General features: G+C 38.7%; 1 long non-coding RNA gene across 1 annotated transcript; it reads right to left on the bottom strand.

The window, feature by feature from the left end:
* Positions 1–11,092: 11,092 nt before the first annotated feature.
* LOC104896689 (uncharacterized) lies at positions 11,093–13,348 on the bottom strand. Its single transcript, XR_790503.3, has 3 exons — positions 12,961–13,348; positions 12,749–12,832; positions 11,093–11,949 (listed from the first exon to the last, which is right to left on the bottom strand). It is a non-coding gene; the product is annotated as an uncharacterized LOC104896689 (long non-coding RNA).
* Between the last annotated feature and the right edge of the window lie 3,767 nt (positions 13,349–17,115).

Genomic DNA, 17,115 nt, shown 5'->3' with positions numbered 1-17,115 from the left:
GCTAGAATGAAGCAAAGCATTACTGAAAGAAGTGCCAAAATGGAATATTCTCTACTATTTTACTCACAACATTTGATATGTAAATGATAATTAAGTGATTTTAATTAGGTTATGCAATAAACTTGGATAGATTTCCAATGCCTGGTCATACGCTAAATTTCGATGAGAGATAAGAAAGTTATGACAATTCGAAGATGAGCAGTTTTCATGCTTTGTTGCGGGCCCAGCCAGGCCGATCATTGTTTCACTTAATTCTTTGAAAAATGACCTAACGAATGCCCGGCCGGACGAAATCCGCCACGGCAGCCCGAGTGGGTCGTAATTTTGCAGTTTGAAGCGCTTGTTGCGCAGTTTATGACTTTAATATAAATACTTGTCCTTTTAGTGGAATAACTACGGTTTTTACATTATTGTTCAGTTTCTTAGTTTGTTAAATACTTTTATTCTATTAAGAACACTAGTTTCTCTTTAATATACTTTGTGAGCACATTCAAGATTTCAATAGAGTAATTGCTTTCAAGATTCGTTCTTTGATTGGTATTGTCTCTCATCCTTTACTATTCTGTTTTTAATTCTCCTTATAATTTCATCATGTTTGCGTATATTATTATGATTACGTTTTCCTAATCATGAGTGAGTAGTTTAATTTCTAGGGAATATGGGAACTATGTATGCATATGAGAGGATTGATTGTATGATTATTTACTTTGTTAATTTGTTTAATTTGGTTCTTGCTATTGAGTTATATATGTTAATCTACATATTTGGCCAAATTTGTCTGATTATTGTTGCAATACAAAGTTATAGGCCGAGAGATAGGATTTTGTATATGCTCTCAATAGTAGGCTTAGCGATCTATGACCATTGGAAAGAGGCTTAGGGAGCTTCGAGAGAGGTAATGTTCGAGAGAAATTACATGTGTCATAGTCTTATTAATCTATTGTGTTTCTTTTATCATTCTTGAGAACCCGAATTGCATGCATTGTGAATTGCTTCCCTAGTATTTTAATTATTAGCAATTAGTTTAGTAAACCAACTTCCTTTTTTATCTAATTTAGTTAGTATAATATTAGAGTTCATACATAGTAGTAAAGTTATCGTCCCGGTGGATTCGATCCTGACTTCCCTGACTATTCAATTAGTGGACCTTAGGTTATTGTATATTAGGTGATACAATTCAGAAAGTCAAATTTTGGCGATGTTGCCGGGGAGACGGTTGATTACTATTATATCTTCACTATTAATATTAGACTAATTGTATATATTTTTTGTAAATATATAATTTTTATATTTATTTTTATTTTTATTTTTTTTGAATGACATCTATCCTTTTCCCCAATTTGAGCATGAAGTGTTTTGGAGATACAAACTTAGATCTGAAAACGTTCTTGGTCCTGACCATTTATTTGAACAATGGGAAATTAATTTAGTGATCCATGAGGGTTTGAAGATTATATGAGGGTGGCTGTAGATTCCACGAGTAATGGTAAATTCATGAATATGACACATGAGGTGGGTTGTAATTTGTTTGAGCAATTAGTTAGGGAAACCTTTGAGTGGGCAATGGCAAGATTTGTTACTCCAACTCTAGAAAATTTATCTATCTATGATTCTCAAACTTTTACCTCTTCGTCTGAGATTTGTTCTTGTTGTCACTCTTATGATCATGATATTTCTCTTTGTCCACATAATGAGTCATATATGCACATCAATAGCCCTATCCTTGAGTTCAATTTGTCTAATGCTCCATATGAAAATGATAATATCAAAGAATTTCTATATGATTTCATGAATGAAATAAATAAGGTTCAAGAGGATGATAAGTTGGTGTAGACACTAAAAATTTATTAGTGTTTTACATGAAAATAAATTAATTATTATTGAGCTAAAATAAATATGAATAGCCCAATTTAATTAATTTAGCCCACTCAAATTACATATCCAAATTAGATTAAACAAATACAATTTGGGTTATAAAATATTGGGCTAGCCCAGATTATTAGTCCAAATAAGGTGGTCAAGTGGCAAAGGTAAAAAGACTTCCAAGTCATAAACGGGCCCAAACCCATAAATTACCAAGTCCATGAAGGGATCTCCATTCCCTATAAATAGACCTCACATCTCTCAGTTGAGGGGACGGAAAAATCATTATTCTCAAGAGCTCATAAAATTCTCTTAGAATTCTCTCTGCAATTAGTCAACAAGCACATCAAAATTGTGCCGACTATTCAGATACACTCAAACATATTCGACTGAGATTCAAGCTTTGTCAGCCCTCATTCGAATATACCCAAACAAAACTCAAACTCAGGTTGACGTCGACAAAACGTCATCCCACACTCAAACTCAGGTTGACGTTGACAACAGGTCAGTCTACATTCAACTCCACGTGACACCAACACGTGTCACTCTCAAGCTACGAAACAAAATCAGAGGACTTAGTTTATTTTTCATTATAAACTATTTACAGAGATTGTACTCAATACATTTATTGAAATATAATTTCTTTGTTACTTTGTTTCTCGTCTTATTTATTTCGACTCGAAATTTTGTGTATACAGATTTTGGCACGCTCGGTGGGACAATCTCTGCCTCTCATCTCTGTTTCGTCATCAACAACAAATCTGAGAAATGGCCTCAAGCAAGAACATCTCTCAATCTTCTGAAAACTCTGCTGACACCCCACGAAAATCTGTAACGTTGGGTGATTATATGGATGATATGACTCTTGGTTTTCGTACCAGAGGAATGAAGAAGGCTGCTATTGCTGCCGCCGCTGCAAAGCTCCGAACTGCGAACGTTCCTACCAGGCCAAGAAAGCTCTCTAAGCCTATTGCTACTGAATCATCTGTCGTGCATGGCTCATACAAGGACGTGAAACCCCTGTGTTTGGCTCAATCGCTTTGGCTGAACGTGAGCCATCATTGATTGCTTCTCAAATATGGAAGCAACTCTCATCTGATAAGTCAGACAGACTGACTGTCCACACTAGCCCTCTCATTGACCCACTCAATGTGGGGAGTGACGATGAGACAAGTGATGACATTGTTGACTCATCGCCTCTAAAGATTATCAACTAGAGGAACCCTTACTCTCTCAGTCGAACACTGCTGCTGTTATGGTGACTTCGGCTAAGACAGTTGAGGAACAACTTGCTGAAATGAATAGCCTACTCCAAAAATTAATGAAAGATGGAGAAGAAAAAGATGCTCAAATCCGACTCCAAAATGAGCAAATCGTGCCCTCAACAAGAAACTTGAGGGAGACGACGCAGCACAAGACTGGATGGGGTGAAAGCGAAGGCGATAGTGGTGAAGACGATCGCCGCCCACCCACAGCTCGACAACTTGAGTTATTAGTAGCTCACGCTATCAAAAATCAACTCGGGGAAAGTTCTCAAGGTAGTCATCGGTATGTAAAGCCTTATACCAAAAGAATTGACAAGCTGCACATGCCACTTGGCTATCAGCCCCCAAGTTCCAGCATTTCGATGGGAAAGGAAATCCTAAGCAACACATTGCTCACTTTGTGGAAACATGCAATAATGCTGGTACCACAGATGATTTCCTGGTCAAACAATTCGTTCGTTCCTTAAAGGCATGGCCTTTGACTGGTACACTGATTTACCCTCACAATCCATCGACAGTTGGGATCAAATGGAGGAGGAATTCCTGAACAGGTTCTATAGCACTCGACGTATTGTCAGTATGACTGAACTAACTAAGACTCACCAGTGGAAGGATGAGCCAGTCATCGATTACATCAATCGTTGGCGCGCATTGAGTCTAGAGTGTAAAGATCGCCTGACTGAAGTCTCTGCTGTTGAGATGTGCATTCAAGGGATGGATTGGGACTTGCTTTATATTTTGCAAGGTATAAAGCCTAGGACTTTTCAGGAGTTGGCTACGCGAGCTCATGACATGGAGCTTACCATTGCCAACAATAGAGGCAAAAGCAACACTTCTTCAGAGTACAAGAAAGAGAAGAAGGATTTTAAGAAAATTGACAAGACTGCCAAAAGTTCGACTAAGGAGTCAATGTCGATCACGACTACCTCCTCGCCTGTCAAGATCTCTAGCAAGGCTGGTACTGAAAACAATAAGGGTTCACCTTCCAAAGAACCTAGGAAAAATAGGCCAACCTTGAAAGAACTCCAAGCAAAGAAATATCCATTTCCAGACTCTGATTTATCAGGGATGTTAGATGATTTGCTTGAAAACAAAGTCATTGAATTGCCCGAAGCTAAGCGTCCTGCGGAGGTCGGTAGGACTTCTGATCCTAACTACTGTCGGTACCACAGGCTGATTAGTCATCCTATAGAAAAGTGTATAACACTCAAGGAGAGAATCATGCAACTTGCAAAGGATGGGAAGATTGTATTGGATTTTGATGAAGTTGTCGAAGCTAATCATGCCTCTGCAATGTTAGATTCTTATTGGGAGGCTCAAACTTTGCAGTTTGGGAGTCTGGAGCCAGTAATTGTACATGTGTTGCGACCAGTTCTTCAAGTTGATGAGGTGCCATTTATTGAGCACAGTAGCCCAACTAGCAACCAACAAGAAGAGGATGACGAAGGGTGGACGTTAGTCACTAGAAGGAGGCCTAGACGACAGTCGAAGCCTCAACCAAAGGTTGCTTGTCGTAAGAAGAAGCACCAAAAAGGAAAAGCTCAAGACGCTCGAAAGAAAAGAAAAAGTCAAAAAAGCATACTAAACAACAAGTATTGCCCATTGACTTACTTGAACAAGACCCACTTACTCCTGTAATCTTGAAAGAATTCTTTCCTGAAGATTACTTTACTACGGTTACTGTTAATGCTACCTCATTCGTTGAGAATAATGAAGAAAAAGAAGAAGAGGGAGATCAAGAGAAGGTTAAAGAAAATGAAGTCTCTGTTAAAGTGACTGTTCAACATTCAGGGTCAGAGATAGATCCAAAGATATTATCTATCTTAGAAGCTCTTCCTACACGCATGGGATGGAGGCAGATCTTTCATTTGCCTCGAGAAATGTGTCGACAGGTGGCTCTTGCACTTCAGCATCCAGAACTATACCTTGACAAAGTGAAAGATGCTGGAGAGCCAATAGAAAGTTCGGCTAAATGCACGTCATGTAATTTTGCCTTAGCCTTCACTGATGAAGACTTATTGTTGGGTTCAAAACCTCACAACCGACCCTTGTTTGTTGCTGGTTATATTTTTGGCCAGAGAGTGAATCGTATCTTAGTGGATGGAGGTTCAGCTGTCAACATCATGCCAAAGTCCACCATGATTGATTTGGGGATCACTATGGAAGATCTTTCTGATAGTCGTCTAATGATCCAGGGGTTCAATTTGAACAGTCAGCGTGCCATAGGCTAATACGTCTTAACCTTGTGATGGGAGAGTTAACATCATCTACTCTCTTCCATGTCATAGATACAAAGACGTCATATAAAATGTTGCTTGGACGACCATGGTTACACGAAAATGGGGTGGTCGCATCAACCCTTCATCAATGTCTGAAATTTTATCGAGGAGGAGAGAAGAAAATAAATGGAGATGTAAAACCCTTTAGCATGACAGATTCGTACTTTGCCGATGCTAAGTTTTTTGAAGATGAAGAACCCTCGAGTGAAATGTTGCCATCTAAAATTCCTTCAACGGGGAAAAGAGGTACAAACAAAAATGGTGACATTCCATCGTCATCAAGCTCTAGGGAGTCAACCACCACTGAGATGCAACAACAAAAATACAGGAGAAGGTAAAAGAAGAAGTTGTTGCTCAACCCCTTAAAGCAATGAAGAATTCAGTAACTACTCCAGTTTTGCGATATATTCCTAAATCACGTCGTAAGGAAGGGGAATCACCTTTTGCAGGGCATCAGGTCATGAAAGTAGATCCAAAGGAAGAAAAAGGAGTAGATGAGACTACTCTCCAATGTTTAAAGCAAGAAGTGGTTGTTCCTTTGCCTAGAGCCAACCACAATCAAATTGCTAAGCCTCCGACATCGGAATCTGTTGATCAATCTAGGAGAAAATGGCTTAACAAGGGTAAATTTGACCCAAACGCTTATAAGCTCTTGGCGAACTCTGGTTATGACTTCGAAAATCCAGCGTCCATGGGAAATGTTATTGAGGTTGAGCCTCATGGAATCAATGACACACAAAAGAGATTACAAGAATATGGCGTTGAGGTACGTCCGACTAAAGTTGGTTTGGGATTTGAAGCTCCAACACCCATCAAAATTTCCGCACGGCGTAGAGGGACAACCTCTTCTTCACAATATATTACTGCGGAGGAAGTCGAAGAAAATGAGGGTGAAGAAGGTCGACCCAGCAAAAAATATCGGTCTTTGATCGAATACAGTCGCCTGTCATAAAGAACCATACATCGGTTTTTGACAGACTTGGTGGACATGAGCTAAATGAAGGTGTGAAACCAAAAACACGAACACCCTTACAAGCTTCTCGATTCTCTAAGAAAGAAGCATCTGTCTTTAAACGTCTTGGCGCATCGACCTCAATTGATAAACAACCAAGACGGTCGGTACTAAGTCGCATCACAAGAAGCAAAGATGAAGTCAAAGGCGAGGACGCACCTCAAAGTGTTATTCCATCTCGCATGAGGCGTACACAGGTGGTAGACATCATTGAACATACACCTTTGAAAGCCAAAGGTCGTGTCATAGTGTTAACAAATCAAAGGAGTTCGCCTAGTCAAGAAAAAGAAAAGGATGTTGAATTTGTTTCTTCAAACCATATCACAGGGCATGAGGCTCCTGAAAGTGACGAGGAGATGGAAACAGATGAGGCTCCTAAAACTCTTGAAGATGGGGGGCAAGCCACCGTTGATGAGTTAAAAGAGTTAAACCTTGGAACTCAAGAAGAGCCACGCCCTGTCTACGTAAGCGCTTCTCTTACCCAACATGAAGAACAAAAATATTCCATGTTACTCTCTGATTATAAAGACGTATTTGCATGGAGCTATAAGGAGATGCCAGGACTCGACCCGAAAGTCGCTGTCCATCGTTTAGCCATCAAAAAGGGTGTCAGCCCAAAGAAGCAATCTCAAAGACGTTTCAGGCCAGAACTAATTCCTGAAATTGAGGCAGAAGTAAACAAGCTCATTGATGCAGGATTTATTCGTGAAGTCAAGTACCCTACTTGGATAGCAAACATTGTGCCAGTACGAAAGAAAAATGGACAGTTACGAGTTTGTGTGGACTTCCGCGATTTGAATGAGGCGTGTCCAAAGGAGATTTCCCACTCCCCGTAACGGAAATCATGATTGATGCTACCCCGGTCATGAGGCTTTGTCATTTATGGATTGTACAGCTGGATACAATCAAATCCACATGGCTCCTGAAGATCAAGAAGCAACTGCATTTCGAACCCCTAAAGGGATATTCTGTTACAAAGTTATGCCTTTCGGCTTGAAAAATGCCGGAGCTACGTATCAGCGTGCAATGCAGAAAATTTTCGAAGATATGATGCATCAAATTGTGGAATGCTACGTAGACGACTTGGTGGTAAAGTCTAAGAAGAAGGAGAATCATTTACATGACCTTCGTCAAGTCTTCGAAAGATTGCGAAAATGGAAATTAAAGATGAACCCTCTCAAGTGCGCTTTCGGCGTCACCTCAGGAAAGTTTCTAGGCTTCATTGTCAGGCACAGGGGCATTGAAATTGATCAAGCAAAGATTAAGGCCATCCAAGAGATGCCTGAACCTAAGAACCTCAAGGAGTTGCGTGGCCTCCAAGGGCGTCTCGCTTACATTCGAAGGTTTATTTCAATTTGGCAGGCAGATGTCATCCTTTTAGTCATCTCATGAAAAAGGATGCCCCATTCAAATGGGATGACTCATGTAAAAAGGCTTTGAAAGTATCAAGAAGTATTTGTCTTCTCCCCCCGTCTTGGGGGCACCAATAAAAGGGAAACCACTCATCCTTTATATCGCGGCGCAGGAGCGATCCCTGGGGGCAATGTGTGCTCAAGAGCAAGAAGATCGTAAGGAGACAGCTCTTTATTATTTAAGCCGAACTTTGGTGGGTGCTGAATTGAATTACTCCCCCATTGAAAAAATTTGCCTTGCTTTGATTTTTGCAATCCAAAAATTAAGACATTACATGCAAGCACATACAGTTCATGTCATCTCAAGGTCTGACCCAATAAAATACATTCTCTCAAGGCCCGTGTTGTCTGGCAGACTTGCAAAGTGGGCTATGCTTCTGAAACAATATGACATTGTGTATGTTCCGCAAAAGGCTGTCAAGGGGCAAGCGATAGCAGATTTTTTCGCGGACCACCCAGTCCCTGCAGAATGGGAGATATCAGATGATTTGCCAGGTGAAGACGTGTTTTTCATTGAAATACTCCCACCTTGGAAAATGTACTTTGACGGTGCCGCTCGTCATGACGGTGCGGGAGCTGGAGTTGTCTTCATTTCTCCAGAAAAGTGTATACTGCCATACTCTTTTATGCTAACTCAACTGTGCTCCAATAATATGGCTGAGTACCAAGCACTCATAATAGGCCTCCAAATGGCAATCGAAATGGGACTTAGAGATTTAGACATTCACGGGGACTCCCAATTGGTCCTAAAACAACTATCAGGTGAATATGAAGTCAAAAAGAATGATTTAATCCCTTGTCAAAGGCAAGCATCACAATTGCTTGACAAACTCGATACCGTCAAGTTAGAACATGTTCCAAGGAGTGCCAACAAGATGGCTGACGCGCTAGCTGGGCTTGCAGCCACTTTGGCACTGGGGGCAGAAGAAAGAATGTATGTACCCGTTTGCAAACAATGGGTTGTTACTCCCGATGACGATGGTGTTGACGAATATGCTGAAGAAGTCGACATAATCTCTGTCTATCAAATCGACAAAGAAGATTGGCGTCAACCAATTATCGATTATTTGGAACATGAAAAATTGCCAAGTGATCCAAACATAAGACAGAGATTCGTCGTCGAGCCTCACGATTTATATATTATAAGGGGACTCTCTATCGACGATCCTTTCATGGTCTTTGGTTAAGATGTCTTGGAGATGAAGAAGCAAAACAAACCATGGAGGAAGCTCACTCTGGAGTCTGTGGCGCTCATCAGTCTGGTCCAAAACTACATGACCGTATTAAAAGAATGGGTTACTATTGGCCAACCATGGTACAAGATAGCATGGACTATGCAAAGAAATGTGAAGCCTGCCAATTTCACGCTAACTTCATTCATCAACCTCCAGAGCCATTGCACCCCACAGTCGCATCCTGGCCATTTGAAGCATGGGGACTCGATGTAGGCCCAATTACACCAAAGTCATCTGCTGGACAAGCATATATTTTGGCAGCGACTGATTATTTTTCTAAGTGGGCAGAAGCCATCCCCCTACGTGAAGTGAAAAAAGAAAATGTTGTTGACTTCATTCGTACTCACATCATCTACAGATATGGTGTACCCCAACGAATTGTCACGGACAATGGAACACCATTTTACAATAAGTTGATGAAAAACTTATGTGAGAAGTTTAAATTCACACAACATAGATCATCAATGTACAATGCACCTGCGAATGGTTAGCTGAAGCGTTCAACAAGACACTTTGTAGTTTATTGAGCAAAGTGGTCGCCAAGTCCAAACGTGATTGGCATGAAAGAATAGGGGAAGCTTTATGGGCATATAGAACGACATATAAATCAGCAACACAATCAACCCCATACTCGTTGGTGTATGGCGTTGAGGCAGTTCTCCCCCAGAACTTCAAATTCCATCATTGCGAATTGCCATACAGGAAGGCTTGACGTCTGATGAAAATGATAAACTCCGACTTGCTGAGTTGGAGGCGCTTGACGAAAAAAGACTCCAAGCACAACAAAAATCTGAGTGCTACCAAGCTCGCCTGTCACGCGCTTTCAATAAGAAAGTTCGACCTCGCTCCTTTCAAGTTGGAGACATGGTCCTAGCAATTAAGAGACCCATCATTATTTCTCGCAAGACGGGAAGTAAATTCAGTTCTAAATGGGATGGTCCATACGTTGTCAAAGAGGTATACACTAATGGGGCCTATAAAATTGTTGACGCTGACGGATTACGGGTGGGGCCTATCAACGGCAAGTTTCTGAAGCGCTACTACTCATGAAAAGTAAGAGCATCGTTAACTCCTAAGCAAGAGGATAAACTGCATATGTTGAAAGAAATAAAGTGCATTGAACTACGTTGGCTTGATCTTGTAAAAGCAATTTGTTGAATTTACAAGTACGTAGGCAGCTAGGGTAATATAAAAGTTACTCGAGTGCAGCCACACCATACCAAAAAAAAAAAAAAAAAAAATTGTAATACTCCTGGCCCGCAAGAGTATAAACTGTGAACGGCGAAATAAAAAACAAAAAAAATTGTAATACTCCTGGCCCGCAAGAGTATAAACTGTGAACGGCGAAAAAAAAACAAAAAAAATTGTAATACTCCTGGCCCGCAAGAGTATAAACTGTGAACGGCGAAAAAAAACAAAAAAAATTGTAATACTCCTGGCCCGCAAGAGTATAAACTGTGAACGGCGAATAAAAAACAAAAAAAATTGTAATACTCCTGGCCCGCAAGAGTATAAATTGTGAACGGCGAAACAAAAAAAAAATAAATTGTAATACTCCTGGCCCGCAAGAGTATAAACTGTGAATAGCGAAACAAAAAAAAAAAAAATTCTAACTCCCAAGCAAGAGTCTAAACTGCACACCAAAAAATTCTAACTCCCAAGCAAGAGTCTAAACTGCACGCCAAAAAATTCTAACTCCCATGCAAGAGTCTAAACTGCACACCAAAAAATCTAACTCCTAAGCAAGAGTGTAAACTGCATATCCAAGCAAAAGACAAAGAAAATTTGAACTCCCAAGCAAGAGTCTAAACTGCACACCAAAAAAATCTAACTCCTAAGCAAGAGTGTAAACTGCATATCCAAGCAAAAGACAAAGAAAATTTGAACTCCCAAGTAAGAGTTTAAATTGCACACACACCAAAAAAAGTTCTAACTCCTAACCCACAAGAATGCAAACAGTGAAGGATGACATCAAAACAAAAGCAATTCTTGGGTTAGCGAACAATCATTTAACAAAACAAAAAATCATGGGTTAGACAACATACCTCGAGGTGAGATTGACTGTCTTCAAGGGACTGTCTGGAGGTGCAGTGTCGCAGTGCTAAAGACATATGAATAACACCCCTAACAGGCTCACAGTGCTAAAGACATGTGGCCCATCACGACGGAATCCCTGCCTTCGTCTTCGTCTTCAAGGGACTGTCTGGAGGTGTCAGTGTCGCAGTGCTAAAGACATATGAATAACACCCCTGACAGGCTCACAGTGCTAAAGACATGTGGCCCATCACGACGGAATCCCCGCCTTCGTCTTCGTCTTCAAGGGACTGTCTGGAGTGTCAGTGTCGCAGTGCTAAAGACATATGAATAACACCCCTGACAGGCTCACAGTGCTAAAGACATGTGGCCCATCACGACGGAATCCCTGCCTTCGTCTTCGTCTTCAAGGACTGTCTGGAGGTGTCAGTGTCGCAGTGCTAAAGACATATGAATAACACCCCTGACAGGCTCACAGTGCTAAAGACATGTGGCCCATCACGACGGAATCCCCGCCTTCGTCTTCGTCTTCGTCTTCAAGGGACTGTCTGTAGGTGTCAGTGTCGCAGTGCTAAAGACATATGAATAACACCCCTGACAGGCTCACAGTGCTAAAGACATGTGGCCCATCACGACGGAATCCCCGCCTTCGTCTTCATCTTCAAGTGAACCTGTCATACACACACAAAAAAAAATACACGGGTACACATGTACAAAAAAAGTGATACTGTGCAAACAAAATATTCTAGACAAAAAAAGGTGTAACAAAATCATCACCTCACTAGTCTTGAGCTTCTGCAACGCTTCAAAGATAGTCTAGAAGTTCAGTATCTCGCAAAATATGATGTACTGCAAGTCAAATAAAGTATGTCAAGACCTAACCTTGTCAAAAAAAAAAATGCACGCATTCACAGAAAAAAAAAAAGGGGATACAAAGAGACTAAAAAGGGACAAAGTGATTTTGTATAATCTTGTTTAAGATTTTCCCCGAGGCCTGATGTATGATCCACAGTGGTATACAAACTTCGTATCATCATCGTCACAAACAAATTGCAAGAAAAACAAGACTAAAAAAAAAAGCGAAAAAAAAAGAGCTATCATTATTATGAAGAAAAGAAATTTTGATGATTATTGCAAATTTTGATATGATGATCTGATGATCATAATGACAACCATATACTCAAAAAAAAAATAAAAATAAAAAATAAAATAAAATGCATATCATGATTTAGCATTCACACGTGTAATACCATCATCAAGCATGAGAATTCATTAAGAAAAAAAAACAGGAGGTGCATCATGGGATTGCGTGGCATAAGATAAAACTAAAGTCTCAAAGAATTTTGTTCATGACGATTAACGAAATCAAAACCAGTGCTACTGCAATACTACAGTGCTGGGTGTTATTCATACAGGACGAATAAAAAAAAAATTGATTGAGAGGATTACAAGCATATGAGTGCCGGTACTTCGGTATCGCAAGAAGCAAGAAGCAAGAAGCAATAAGCAAGAAACAAATATGGGTGCAAAGCATAATCTTATACAAACATTCAAAGTCTAAGATCTATTAGACAAGAAGGAAGATCAACCATCATCATTAGTCTATCGTCATCAAGAAAGATAAAGCAAAGAAGCGTGAAACACTTACCTGTTGAGGTATGATGCCCACGTTAATGACTTTGATGAAGAATCCAGCACTACAGAGTGTAGATCAAATTAATTTCTTGTTTGTCTACAATAATCATGCAACAAAAAAAAAAGGGGCCTAAGTAAACGGTCAACATGAATTAAAAGGAGTTATGTGCCATGTCAAGCATAATCAATTAGAAAGAAGAAAAAGAGGTGTATTGTATGACTTACATATTGGTAGCAGGTTGAAAAGACTTCTTTTTTCTCTCTTGATATTGTGCGACAATGAGATGCAGGAAAAGAAAAGCTTCTGATGCAGCGTGAAGAAAAAAAAAAAAAAAATCGTAAATCTCTATTGGGTTTTATAGATTACGGTGGTGTACTAAAAGATAAGATTTGTTTCGGTCGGCTAATAAAAAAATCCTAATCAGAATATGATTATAGTTTTTGGATTCGCGACTTGATAGAATTGTAAACAGTACATGACCTTATCAAAAAAAAAAAAAAAATTCAAGTAACATGGTGATTGTCACCTAATTGCTAAACCAAACACAAATTCGAGACATTGTCACGATTAAACACTTCAAATCGTGTACGTGACGCTGTCTCGAGGGGGCAATTTGTAGACACTAAAAATTTATTAGTGTTTTACATGAAAATAAATTAATTATTATTGAGCTAAAATAATATGAATAGCCCAATTTAATTAATTTAGCCCACTCAAATTACATATCCAAATTAGATTAAACAAATACAATTTGGGTTATAAAATATTGGGCTAGCCCAGATTATTAGTCCAAATAAGGTGGTCAAGTGGCAAAGGTAAAAAGACTTCCAAGTCATAAACGGGCCCAAACCCATAAATTACCAAGTCCATGAAGGGATCTCCATTCCCTATAAATAGACCTCACATCTCTCAGTTGAGGGGACGGAAAAATCATTATTCTCAAGAGCTCATAAAATTCTCTTAGAATTCTCTCTGCAATTAGTCAACAAGCACATCAAAATTGTGCCGACTATTCAGATACACTCAAACATATTCGACTGAGATTCAAGCTTTGTCAGCCCTCATTCGAATATACCCAAACAAAACTCAAACTCAGGTTGACGTCGACAAAACGTCATTCCACACTCAAACTCAGGTTGACGTTGACAACAGGTCAGTCTACATTCAACTCCACGTTGACACCAACACGTGTCACTCTCAAGCTACGAAACAAAATCAGAGGACTTAGTTTATTTTTCATTATAAACTATTTACAGAGATTGTACTCAATACATTTATTGAAATATAATTTCTTTGTTACTTTGTTTCTTGTCTTATTTATTTCGACTCGAAATTTTGTGTATACAGTTGGTTTAGGAGGATTACATGTTGCAGCTAGCAAAAATTGCAGAATGTCACAAATCAATAGCATCTAGATTAAAATCTATTAGCCAACCTATTGAAATCGGATATTTAGAGTCAAAAGATAACAGAAAATTGTCAAAAGCGATTTCTAAAAAGAGTTGTCAAAGCGCATCAATAAGCAAGGCGGTGCGCTTAGCACACCATTGTGCGCCTAGAGCACCATCGTGCGCCTGGCGCATGGCTTTTAGCCTAGCGCATGTTGATGTGTCAGGCGCACCATTGTCCACCCGTGTCAGGTGCACCAATCTACACATGACATATGACACTATGCCTCACACAGAGTCGTCACTCCTCTTCGTGACACGCAATTTTCTTTTCTATCTTTATGAAGCACATACTACGTCTACGGTGCTAATTGGGCATGATGCATCAAATGTATGTGTCTGACACGTGTGATTGTGCGTCACACAAGGCCTGCACCTGGCGCACCTAGCGTGTGACCCGCAATTTCCTTTTCCCTATAAATATTGTACGGTTTTCAAAAGTTTATTCCACACAACACTTCAACTTTTACACATTCAATATTTTACAAATCTCTCTACAAAACTCATACTTACAAACACAAACACATATTTTCAGACATACATACACGTTCAGGTTTTCAGGCTTCACGATTGTTTATCCCCAAGGTTGTCAATCGCTCAAACCCAAGCCATGGTATAATCCCGAGGATCCTTGAATAAATCTATTATTTTTATATTAAAGTACTAATTATTTCTTTCATGATATAGATCTTTAATATAAAATCTATCTATTGTACATTCTAATTCCTTTCCTTCCTTTTTATTTATTGTACGGATTCCTATTATATGATTGTCCTGTTAATGCTTTCATCATGTCACATGTTATTTTTGCTAATCAAAGACCTAAAGAATTGTTCTAATATTAATCAGATAATTTGAACAACCTGCTAGGAACCCAGTGTTTTTGATTGCATAATAACATATCACTAAAAAAATAGTCTTTTATGTGTTTCCTGAACCAACCTAGAACCCAGTATACTTGATTGCATATTAACATATCACCAAAAAATAGTCTTTTATGTGTTTCCTGAACCAACCTAGACTAAATATTTTTAAGGTGCATGAAAATATTATGTGGTTATTCTTTTGCATAAAAATTGACATGAATTGATATTAAGTAGAGGCAAGCAATGGGCGACATGGTTTCTGACAGTGTTCATACCCTCACCCCCGAACTCAATCTTTGGTTCATTGACCATCTATGGAGTCAGGACGGGAAAATCTACATTGGATAAGCCCCTAGATTTCCTAATGTCCAATTAGGTTTATGAGTCTTCCTTTAAACACTTGTTGATGACTTCTAAAAACGTTTTCAATAAAATCCTAACAGTGAGATAGTCAAATACGCGCTCATCCCGCGTAAGCGAAATAAAAACACGCCTATAATTGGTTTATGATTGAGGAAGAAAACGTAATTTGTTTCCACTAGTTTGATTAGGGTAACAAATGGGGGGATTATATTTTCCTCCGACGATGGTATTTGTTAACAAACATTCACAGTAAACAATTAAAAAATGGAAACGCTTATTTAAATTTGTCTCCTACATCAATATTTTCCATAACAAACAACCTCTAAGAAGGAAAGCAAAAATCATGGCCCAATTACAGCTCAATCAATCAAGGAATTTGGAGTAAGTTAGTAGTCAAAAATTATTAAAAGAGACGGTCTAATTTTAATATAAAAGTAAACTTAGTAACTAAATGAATTAAACTAGTCACCGAAAGAAACTAACCTAGTCACTGTATGTTGGGCTAATTATCTTCTTAATATTGGGTTTACCATTGCCTAATTTTATTTTAAAAGTAGGTGGTCTCTTACAAGATAAACCTTTTTGCAAGAGAATGGGCTAGAAAAGGCAAGATTATAGATGATTGATTATCATTGATTGATTTGCTAGGGAGATTGAAAATATTTACTATTATTCAACAAATTAAGGTTCAAAGCATTCAAAAATTTATTTGGAGATGTATATATGGAAATATATTTAACTTAATAGACAATCATCATAAAATAAATTGTCATTAACTGCAAAACATTTTAAAAAATGAAGACCAAAAATTTGTAGCATTAACAACAATTAAGTTGGTGTTGAACTTTTTTTTCCAAAATAAATAAGGTAACTTATAATTTGCTTAAGATAATTACTTTGAAATTTGTAAAATTTTCAGAGTATTACAATATGCACATGTTAATAATTTTTCTGCTTCGATTTAAGCCTCGAACTTTAGATAATATATATTTTTAAATGTCTGACTTAGAAAATTTCCAGGAGAGTCATAGGTCGACATCGAGCCTACCAAATATTAAAAAAAACTAAGTTGGTCGCTCTAATGATTTGGGTAAAATGGACAAGAGAGCAATTTTAGAGCTCCATAAAGATGAAGGAGGCCTAAGCCTACGCAACATAAAAAGTATGAATGCTTCACTACTTGTGAAACAAGCTTGGAGAGTACGTTGTAACTCCTCCTCCCTAATTCATAAACTCTACTAGGCTAAGTACCACAAGGACTCGTTTTTTGCTGCCCTAACAAACAAAAAACCTCACACAACCACTTACAGTTATAGAAGTTTATGGAAAGCTTCAACTCTCCTAAAGGCTGGTTTCTATTAACACACAAGAAATGGAAAAAGAACAGACATAGATAAAAAGCTTCAGAGGTATCAAACTCAATCCTTTATGAGTCATGAAAACATTCCATGACACTATGGGAAGAGCGTCGAGAAAGAGGAAACAAAAAATGGAAGAAGCAGGAACTCGTCCTCGAAAGAATATGTGCCCATCTAACGACACACCAAGTGTACGTAAGCTAGGCACAAATTGGATAGGCCCCCAAACCATTAGCGTAGACGATTCATGGAAAAAAGTCAGAGGAAAGAGCTATAGCCGCAATTGCTTAGATAAACGAACTATATAATAATAATATACACAGTTCCAGAAGAATTTTTGCGAG

This window comes from Beta vulgaris, chromosome 6 (genome assembly GCF_026745355.1).
Source record: "Beta vulgaris subsp. vulgaris cultivar EL10 chromosome 6, EL10.2, whole genome shotgun sequence".
NCBI classification, from domain to species: Eukaryota; Viridiplantae; Streptophyta; class Magnoliopsida; order Caryophyllales; family Amaranthaceae; genus Beta; species Beta vulgaris.
The sequence above is the reverse complement of the archived record's forward strand: the minus strand, read 5'-3'. Positions and strand labels throughout refer to the sequence as shown.